The sequence below is a fragment of the Anomalospiza imberbis genome, chromosome 3, assembly GCF_031753505.1.
Source record: "Anomalospiza imberbis isolate Cuckoo-Finch-1a 21T00152 chromosome 3, ASM3175350v1, whole genome shotgun sequence".
Lineage (NCBI taxonomy): Eukaryota > Metazoa > Chordata > Aves > Passeriformes > Viduidae > Anomalospiza > Anomalospiza imberbis.
Window position 1 is genome coordinate 99,771,738 of NC_089683.1, and position 11,156 is coordinate 99,782,893.

An 11,156-nucleotide genomic window follows, 5' to 3' on the forward strand; every position below is an offset into this window, starting at 1 on the left:
AATCAATACCATGCTGAAGTGGATCTGCAGAACTGCAACCAGAATAGAGGCTCTAAATTAATAAATATTAAGAGACCAAAAATTCGGTATTTAGAGCATTTGTGGATGTTTCCCACCACCCTACCCCCAAAGCTTTTATGTACTATTAGTTCTCCTAAAGTCCCTGTTGGGGATCATTTCATTAAATAATAGCTCAATGCTGAGTAACAGAGTGGAGTCTATAAAATATTATAAGACATGTTAAATTATGTGTGAAGCTCAGTGAGGTCGGCTGGGCAATAGGGATTTCTATTGTCTGGAAGGTCACACATCTGTCTCCAAGGCACATGACAAGCACAGATATGCAGGAGCTACCCCACTGCCTCAGGCTGTCAGTCCTTTTCCTGCTCTACCTACTCCTGTTCTCTTTTAAGGATGCAGAGAAGGAAACTCACTGCACAGCCCTCATGCCTGGCATGAGCAAGAAAGTCCAGATCTGGTGAGCTCTGCCTTCTCCTTGAATTAGCTTTAGGCATGAAAATGGTTTCCTGCTGCCATTAGCTTTTCCTGATACAGTAATTAATGTGCCTTCCTGCAGAAGGAATATCAATTGAAAGGTAAAGCCATTGCCTGGAGAGAGCTGGGCTTCCAAGGAAGTGCTAATTAGTCCTTATTTTGAGAAACCTGGTTAAAGCAAGTGAGCAGGTGTTGCTAGAAATTGGAAATAATCTGTACAAACATGTCCTTTCCTATGTGACAGCAGAGCTAATTACACCTCCTTGGGTCACCACTCCATTTTACCTAATATCTCTCTGTCAAAAGTGTATTCCTGCTGCCTGGCACTGGCTGCCAGAACAAACATTTTAGCACTTGGTGTCAGGAGTGAATTAACTCCTTCTCCCACCATGGCTTGAGAGGAAGGATATTGCTACCAACCCCACTTGCTCCAAGGACAGGGAAAACCTGTCCCATCTCCTTCCAGGTGTGTGAGGCACTGTGGCAGCACACCCTGCCCTGTGCCTCGCTGTCCCACTGCCAGCCAGTTTCAGGGTCACCTTGCTCGGTGTCAGCGTAGGAAGGGCTTAGGGATGGTTCTGTGCTCCATCCCACTGCCGTGGCGTGCGATCAAAGCTCCACAACGTCCTGGGAAAGCGGAATGTTCCCTGGGGAAAGGTGGTGATTGACATGTCGAGGAGGGACGGTGCCGTGGCAGCAGCAGGAGTAATCACGAAGCCCATTACTGCTTGTGTAAGATGCCATGTGTGCAGGCTGCCTCAGACACAATGGCCTCGTTGCATCGCCCGGCTCGGGCTGGGGGAGGTGTCCCTGCACATCTGCAAAGCTGGATCTGAGAATGGGAGCGAGCACTCGGCACAAGCCAGCACAGGAGGGAAGCAGCCAGCTGTGGGTTGATTTCAACAAGAATTTCCTCAGCACCCTCCCAAACCAGAGGTGTTTCTGCGCTGTTTCGCAAGCGTCACGCAATCTTAACTCCTGGTTTGCACCACTTCCATAGGAAGAGATGGGCCAGGCACAGCCTGCGCGCCACAGAGACACCTGTGAGTCACTGTGTGACCTGGGAGACCCTCACAGCCTCCCGGGCCTTGGTTTGCTGGGATGCATGGATGTGTGGGCAATGCCTGGGAAGCGAGACCTGTCGGAGGGAAGGAGCACAAACACCACGGCTACGTTTGGGAGCAGGAGCCCATTTGTAGGGTGCCTGCTGGGGCAGTGAGGTGTGTGCTGCTCCTGCAGGCAGAGGATGCTGGTATGCCTAGCAGAGGCTCTGCCATGGCCACAGGCCTCCAGCTGCAGGACAAGAATGCACCTGCAGCCCAGGATTCCCTCCCGCCATGAGACACCCTGGCCATTCCACCTGGTAGGTCTAGGAAAATAAATGAGGACGGATGCAATACTAAGGTTGTGATAAATGAGCTGAGTGCAAACAGAATATGCTCCTGACATCTGGCCTGGGATGTTTCAGCACAAAGGTGAAACACAAGCCCAGGCAGACCTGGTACCTAAAAGGTCCCAGGAATGGGGGCTAATTCTCAGTATATTGCAGGATAATGTGAGTTTTGCCTCTGTTGTAGCTGCAGCTGCAGTGCAGGCTGAGCTGGGCAGAGCCCTCAGTGGAACACCACACACATCAGCCAGCTCAGACAGCTTTTACAGAAAGCCCTTTCCCTACAGACAGAACCTGTTCAGCATCCACTGCTGAGCCACCTCTTCAGCAGCAGCAGCACTTTCCCCAGCCCTGGGCACTTACAGCCAGGCCTGCAAGAATGGGAGCTGATCTTGGGGGATGGCAGCTCAGCCATGGTGGGAGCAGCAGTGGGATAGCCCCTTTCCAATGGGAGCAGAAGGGCTGTGAGGGGTGTGCTCCTCAGCAGCACAGCTGCCCCTGCAGTTGTTCCCAGCACTCCTTATCCCAGCAGCTGAGCATGGCCCAGCTGGACACAGGGGGGAGTCAGGGACAGAGCCCCTTTGTACAGTTGATTCCAGACATACTGATCTACACGTGCACCCCGAAAAGAGGACCTGTTAGGGCTCAGCTCATCAGAGCTGGGATCACACCAGGGATGAAGTGGCAAAATCATGGTGGGAGCTGGCATTTAAGACATAGGAGTGAATTGCATTCCTATGGAAATGTTTGGGTCCTATTTTCTTCCCCTGCCCACTATTAACTGCTGCAGAGGTCCAGGAGGAATGCACATTATTACTTGCAGAAGAAGAGAGCCAGAAGTGATCAGGGCAGTGTCCTTCCCTACCCACAGGAGAAGCCACTTTCATACTCATTTTTTACTAAAGCCACTGCTGACTCTTGACTATTTACTCACTTGGAGCTATAAATTTCCTTATCAGAGGGACTGGCATGGCCCTGAAACGATAAGGTGTGATTACTTGTTCTGTTAACACACATAAGGCAGAACGATGGTGATGATCCCATCTGAGATGAGCAGAAGAGATACGGAAGTAAAGTATTTCCCCACTGAAGTCTTAGAGCAGGAGCTAATGCTCCACTGCTCCATTTTCTCCCTTTCCAATCAGGGATGTCCCTGTACTTGATTCCACAGAGGTGGGATGCAAGTCTCTTAGCAGAAACTTCTCCATCTCTCAGCTGGTTTGTGTCCTGGAGAAATGTCCTTCCCTCAGACTCGGTAGGTCAAGTTAGTTTGATCTTTTCTTGTGGAATACACTTCTTTAGTGCAATGTTTGCCTTTCCCATAACATCACTATAATGCTGACTCATGTCAAAATAAAGTTCAAGTATTATGCAGGAGGCTTAGAAATGTCCTCCCTGAGACCTGGGATCTGGCTCCAGTCTGAAGTTCTGGCCTCTTCCAGCCATGATGCTGACTTTAAAAATAAATCCTGCTGGATAAAATAAGAGCATACCTTGGATACTCCTTCCAGTTTCTGAGCCACCTAGGTCAAAGCTGCTAAAGCCAGATGTGGGGTCATTTTGTTTGAGTGAAAGCTGAGATTTGCCATTCAGATGACATTTAAAAAGGGGTTTTAAGCAAGTACACACATTTTATAGGGCTTCTAACAAGCTGCCTCCACTGGCAGGTGCTTTAAAGTCCAGCACAAGGAGTGGTCACCGTGTAGGACTCAGTCCAGCCCCAAAGCCCTACTTTATCCACAGGTGACATACCGGCTTTTGCAGTGATGGAGAAATGCTGCTGCCCAGGGTGACTCTCTGAGCATCCTGCCTTTGTAGTGTGAGACAGAGATGGGGAATATAAAACTGAATTAGCTCAGCTTAAGAGATGATGGGCACAGTATGGGCTCAGCAAAGCTTATGACAAGTGTGGTTCCATGCAAATCCATGGCTGTAGCTGCTGCTGGTGTGTGTGTGTGCATGATTCTGTGGGAAGCTTTCTGCTTAGCAGCCCCTCTGCCCCTTAATCCTGCAGCATCTCCTGCTTGCTGCACAGCGGTGGGATTTGCTGGCTCTCAGAGAGAGTTGGGGTCCAGACTGGACTGGATTTGGGACTGACAAAGGAGAAGATCAAGGAGCAAATCCATTACCTTTTGTGACTTCAGAGGCAGATAAAATAAAAGCCCAACCCCCCTTGCTCCAACAAGGAGCCAGCTGAGAATTGTGCTTTTCTGCTGCAAACAAAACCTCTTTCCTCTGCCATCTGACGCTGCTTCAGTTTGCAAAGGAAGGCTGCTAATGTGCTCACCCGTTGACAGAGCAGACTTGAAGAATAGTTTATGGCACCTACTGTACTCTCAGCTCAGAGATGTAAAGCAATTTTCACTGTAGCTGCTGTGCAGTGCTTGGCTAGTACAGCCATGTCCAGAAATATTCAGCAAGAAGAAAAAAAAAAAAAAAAAAAAGAAGCTATTAAAAACACTCACACACAAGCCAGGAAACATCTTATTATAGATCTTGGTTTGAAGAAGGGAAATTAAAACCCCATACCCACACTCAGCATATGCCCAGCTATATTTGTCTGATCCATTTATTATCTTAGCCAATGCAATTTCAGTGTTGCACTACTCCAGCCTTTCACGCTAAAAAAAACAACAACAGCCCAATGTACAAGATGCCATCGCTGGTTTACAGCTGTGGCCTATCCTGTTTCTCTGAACATTTGCTGATTTGGCATCGGCACAATACGGAGGGCAGCGGAAGGTGGGGGTTGAGATCTGCCTGGAAGATGTGGATCACAGTAAAGCAAGCCCTTCCTATATTTATGGAAGCACTCCGTCGGAAGCGCAGCAATTTGTTTGTGCACTGATCTTTTAAACTGTGGTGGAGAAGGCATCACTTTGACTGGGATCCTTCACCAAGGATGTACCTCGTGCATGCATTTCCCAGGCTGTGGAATTGCAAATCCAAGCTCTGGCAAGGGCACGCTGTGCATGCCGAGTTAAATATGCAATGGAAAACATTACAGCTCGGTTAGTTATTGCTCCCATAGTGCAAAGACTGGAAATCGATGCTGCAAGTACTTTATGAAGCAGTAGGAAGCTCCTGGCTCTGGAATAAAGCAGTGTGCATGTTCATGGGTTAGAGGGGGAGAAACACAGCCATGCTGTAGGCTGAGGTTCTCCAAAGCCACCTGCGGGTGTAGCCATGCCAAAATCACTGAGCCCTCTGCCTCCACGGGAGAGGCACCATGGGATGCTCCACAGCGTTCCAATGACACGGTGCTGTACCCGTGCCCCTAATGCAGGTTTGCACCAACTCCTCCTGCACAGAACGAACACCAAAATATCACCAATTCAACATGAGCTCAAGTGCACTGTTGGCTGAAAGAGCCAAAATAGTTTGGGTGGCAAATTCTGTGTCCTTGATGCAGCAAACTTATACCGGGATCTGCAACACTCGCTTTTATTAATAGCCTAGATGTCCTGAGCATTTTTCTTTTTCAGTTCTCATGAGTTATTTTCACTAAACAGCCTCCCATGAACACCCAGCTTTGGGAGCTGGTTGGACCAACTCGTGGGATAAATCCCCACAGATGGAAAAAACCCAATTCAACGCACACCCAGAGAAACAAGAGTGTTTCTATAAAAAGTTAGGAACATGTGCGTGGTATTGTGAGTACAAACAAGACTCGACATGTGTCTCTCTGCCTTTCCTCTGCTGAAAAAGGTTAATTTTGGTTCGTGGGGCTTTTTATAAAGGAGATGCTGGTCATGCATCATGTGCCACTTTTGGTGGTACCTGCCCCCTGAGTAGCTCACAAGGTACTACTCAACAAGGGTAAGGGAATTACATTTCCGTGCTAGCTCTCCTGTTTGTAAAGCAGTGCTAGGAATCAGATCTGCCTGTGACTTGCTTTTGCATGAAAACCTGCCCTCTTTTAATACTTTGAACATCCTAGGAAAGACTATTGTGCAGGGACACAAAGTCCTCACAGACACAATGAGTGCGAGATGGGTGGAGAAAAGCCTTTGGGGCAAATGCTTCACTTAATTCCCATAGCCTGTCTAGGCAGAGATGTCAGGTTGTACAGCTACAGCAGTGATGTGAAACACCTACAGCAACACCTTGGTCCTGTAAAAATCAATAGCAAAACCCTCCTGAACCCCGGACTGATGCCAGGCCATGAAACAGTGAATTGTGCAGAAAAAGCCAGAGTTAGGGAAAAGCTACCAGAAGAAAAGGAATCAGTGCTCAGCAGGAGCTTTCAAAGGCCTTTAGGGTTTGTTTCCTCCAACAATGAGGTATCAAGGGAGCTTGCAGGACAGATTTAAGCCACAATGAGGGGACTTAAAGAAAACAAGATCTCCATACAGATTCAACATGGACTACTGAGGGCACAGCAAATCATGCATGGAGGTCTCTAGGGATTTTAACTCCTTAACTCACTGTGCAGCTAGTACTGCACAATCACCAAATGCATGACTGCAGACCATATCCCCCTCCCACATTCAGGTCCTGTTCTGGATCATGATCACTCACTGCATAGGAATTATGGATTTTGTTTTATGCTCCTCCGTTTGCCTTTTATTGTGCCATACTCAGGCTCTGCTCTGAAGACACTTCCATTCATATTCTCAGGGGTTTTGTTTGATCTTTTTCTGTATATTAACAGGATGAGCACTAACAGCACAGGAAGACATTCTTCTTGCCTCCAACTCAGGTATTTGGACACAGACTTGCCAGCTGCCAAAGTCTTACTCAGTCCCTGGCTTGGACTTGCTTAAAACATATAAAATCTTCTGGAAATTTCTCTGTAAAATCCATATGAGCATATGCAAACTACTTTCCTGCCCGTCAAGGTTTGACACAGCATAACCCAGAGGTACTGGGCTGGCAAACAGACCAATTCCCAGTATATTTCATAATTCCCAACAATATGAGTATTAGAACTACTCTATAAAAAGCTAGCCAGGTTTTTAACTGGGGAAAAATACTGCATTTTCACTCCCTCTATTTTCAGAATAGTCTGAATATCTCTAAAGAAAAGAATAAAAAACTTAGCTGGAGGTAGAATCTGCCAAGGTGAGATGTGTCAGGCTGAGGCCAAGGCACATGGGAAGGACGTGATGGTCCCTGCACAGATCACAGCTCAACCCTGCTGTAGGAGAGATAAGGAGTCCCTGCCAGCACCTCCAAAGCTGCAGTGGATCCTGCCATCACAGCTGAGACACGTGAAAGGGCCCCCCACATTTCGATGTCACCACTGACCCTGTGGGCAAGCAGTACTCCTGGTGTGATGTCATCAAGAAAAGTAGTGCAGAAAGCAGATCTGTCTGCTGCCCAAGCTGCCAGACCATGCCATCCCCCCAACATACACACCCACAGACCCTAGCTGCATCCTACACGTGATGTGTGTATGTGCCTCTGTGAGAATGACAGAGGGACCTGGCCTACAACAGCACCCAGAGCTGGTGCTGTTGAAAAGACAAGGAGCTGGAAGATATTTTCTTCATGGCCACTAATTATATGGATATTTTAGCACCACCCTCCACATAGCTAAGATAAAAATAACATTTCTATAAATGCACCACTGTATTCTGACGTTGCACAAGACTCCCAATAAAATCACTCCAAGGCATTAGAAAACAACTTTCTACTTATCTCAATAAATCAAACTTGTCTCTCTTTTTTCCTTGTCCCTTCCCAGTAAGGCCCTAAAGCCCCTGGAGGATAACTATTTTGATAAATTGTGTAACAAATTACATTTCAGGGCTGTACATCTCCATCGCAGAGTATGGATGCAGCGTAAGGCCACCTGTTTACATGAGCTATTTTGGGACACGGTGGACAGCCCTGGCTTTCTCAGAATCCATGAGCAGTTAGTGTTTGTTCCCAAGCATGCACACGTACACCCACCACCACTGCACGTCTCTCATTGACCCAACGTTCCCACGTATTCCCCCCAAACATTTCCCTTCACACCAGCGGACAACCAGGAAGATGTTCCACTTGAGAAGGTCTGATAGCAAAAGGAAAGAATTCAACTCCTCCCTATGGTGGGCTCCCAGCTTTGATCTCCTGGATAACCACTGCATCTGGTGACCATCTGTGGTTAAAAATGGCTTCCTAGGAAAAAATGCTTAGGCTCAGCACAGGGAGGTCAGTTATTTTTAACCGAAACCCATTCCACCTTGGTGCCTCAGGAAAACAAGCACGTTCAGCAGAACTGGTCCTTCAGAGCCAACGAGCGCTATCACCACGTAATGTTGCTTTTGGCAAACAAACCAGTATCACCTACTTGCCCGGGCTCATCCACTTACAGCATGGCTGCCAAGGGAAAACAGGATGAAGAAAGGATGACACATTACTAATCTCTAACCACGCATGTTCAAAGTGCAAATGGAAAGAATGAGCACCCTTGACACCACACTCCCCTGTTTATCACCAGAATAACTGGAGCCCGGGATGTGACCGGGCAACTTTCCCCTGAGCATGAGTATGCCTCTGTCCTAAGGAGAGGGTCAAAGGGTGAACAGTGACTTCCAAACCTCCAGAGTTTCTGAGCTGGAATCTCACTTCTGAGAAGTCAGCCACAGTAGTGACAGGGATACAGTGACACCAAAACTGGGCCACGTCAGACCAACAACTCATACTGCAAGGCGACGGAGAGCAAGGGCTCAGTATCTGGGCTGCCTACTGTTCAAGAAACCCTAACAAAGCAAAACCAGGAACCCATAGAATGGAAACCCTTCCTGCGTCCTTTCTTCATCCTGCCCATTTGCCATGGGCAAATAGGAAGGAAGGGGAAGAACAGCCCCATCTGCATTTCACTGCTGTGGTCAACACCCTGCCTCATCCCTGGGCCCATGGAGCTGGGAAGTTGCTTTGCATCTGCTGTCACACGTCCCGTGCAGTGTAAGGCCGCACATCTTGGCTTTGCAGTGCTGGGATGCGCGTCCGTGCTGAGTCACGGCCGTGCTGTGACTGACAGCCCCCTGCTCCAGGAGCCTCCTAGGGCTGCAGCGGGGGGAGTTTTGTAGGCAAGGCTGTTATGTAATTGGATAGCTATTTTTGTCCAAAGTTTGGGTCTGTACTCCGTGAAACTAAAAATACCCTCACACAAAGCTAAAGAACGTGTTTCTCTGTGCCCCTGCTCCCGTCATCCTCTGCCCAGTGGTGGCATCCTGTTTTACGTGCACTGCAAAGTGCGAAGCTTCTCCTTTGTAACCTGCCTCCTCCTCCTCCTTCTCCTCTGCTTTTATCATCTCCTAAACCCAGAGTCCAGCAGTCTAGGCTCAACAAGGAGTTCCACCATACTTTTCCTGCTGGACAGGAGGCAGTCAAGGGCCTGGGAGCAGAAGGCACAACTAATCAGGTGTAGATCAGACACAAAATATACCTTTTATTATGCCCCATGAAGCTTTTCAAACTGAATAAATCAGACCTGCTATAATTTTGATGCTTTGAAAAAAATCTCACTGAACTTCTGGGAGGTTGTCTATTGTTAGTTGAAGACTTCAGACAGTTAAATGACATTTGCTAATTCTGGTGCTATCCCTAGGCCCAGACATCTGTCCCTGCTGGCAGGTCTAATGAGGACTTTGGTCTGCTCAAGAAACAGTTATTCATCATCAGATCTCTTTGCCCCTTATGTAAATGCTCTGCTTCATGTCAGAAGAAAGGGGAGGAAAAAAAGTCTATAAATAAAAAGTCAGCAGCTATTTTTGGAAAAGAATTTTCTTCCTGGTTTATGTGTCTGTGTGCGTGTGTAAACAATTGTCTTCTGCATTTTTGTCAGCTTATCTTATCTCTTAAACAAATACCAAAGGGCTTTTTTTATTATTATTTTATTTTTATCTCTTTTTTTATGGTCTGGTTGTCTTTATCAGTCTCTCTAAAAGACTCCCTCTGGGGTCAGGTTCTCCAAGCACCACCACATGTCCATGTGGTGCCCACTGTGGCAACTGAGCTGCAACTGATGCTCAAGGCAAAGTCTTGCCCTTGGAGCGCCCTTGGCAAGGCTTGTAAAGACATCATTCCTTACAGCCTTCTACCTGTATATTTATACCTGATTATTGCAGATGCCATTTCACCCACCCACGTGATAAGGGGGTGCACCTGGGACTGGTTTTTGGCTGCAGGGAACTGCTCCCTGCGCCAGACCTCCTGCCCATCAGCATCCTCTGAAGCACAACACTGCCACTGCCTCAGAGAAGGCTCTTTCCAAAGTGAATAGGTGAGGAGGGAAGCTGGAATAGCCTGCCCTGGGCTCGAAGGAGCAGGCAGGGCTGAAGGGATTTCAAAGGAAATGAGGTGGCTGCCGTTTCAGATGGATGGGTATTTTGGCTATTTTGGCAAGGAGAACAGGCAGGATATATATAAAGTGAAAAGCAACTTTAGGAGAAGAAACAAGCTGCTAACAGTAATGGAAAAGCTCTCCAGAAGACACAGCAGCCTTATGTGTGCTGATAAGAGATAGGGTTGAGTGGAACATCACATTCCTGGACCATTCATAGCTCTCCTTCCTATGAAAGCAACAAGCTCTGGGGGTTGATAACACAGGAATGTCAATGCAGAGCTAAAAAAATGTGTGCTGCTTTAAATATTCCCAGGTATTCGAGGCTTGTTCTGAAAGCACCCTATTTGAATCTGAGAGAGAGTGATAACTCTGCTTACCAGCTGGGAGGAAGGCAGGCAGAGGCAAGGAGGCTTGAAATGCTGTACTGGCCTTGCTGCATATCAAATCATCTCACCAGCAGCAAAGAGAGAACCAGAAGGGGACAGAAAGAACAGAATTACTCAAATGCTGGAGTTGCCAAGACAATAGCAAACATGTTAGGGGGTTAAAAAAAGTGATTGTCCTTGTCCCCAACCTCTCACTGCCAGCATCAGAGACACAAGCTTGTCTAGACCTCAGATCCAACAAGTGATGACACTTCCTGCAAGGAACCATGAAATAAATAGTAACTTTTAAACTATTTAGCTGAATTTCCATCCTGTTGAACTCAGAGTTCTGTCCCTGCACTAAGGGCCAGAAATTAAGTGGTTATATGTAGCAGAGGGGACACTTCAGTCCAACCCAGCCTGCCAAACAAACCCTGTACTTGATCAAAACCTGTCAGCTCACCCTTCTTGCAATGCAAGAACTCTGTGTTTCCTTGATCCAGTTACCCAAAGACTCTTGAAGGTGTTATGGCAGCACAGAGAATATGTTGAGTACTGCTCACCCAAAGGCCCTGACTCCCTTGCTCTCAGAGTTTCACAGACTCCTTCAAAGGCCAAAAAACCA

At 47.5% G+C, this 11,156-nt stretch overlaps 1 long non-coding RNA gene across 1 annotated transcript; it reads left to right on the plus strand.

The window, feature by feature from the left end:
- The first annotated feature begins 894 nt into the window (after nucleotides 1-894).
- LOC137471589 (uncharacterized) lies at nucleotides 895-10,845 on the plus strand. The gene is made up of 2 exons (XR_010997704.1): nucleotides 895-3,140; nucleotides 3,900-10,845. It is a non-coding gene; the product is annotated as an uncharacterized lncRNA (long non-coding RNA).
- The last annotated feature ends 311 nt before the right edge of the window (nucleotides 10,846-11,156 follow it).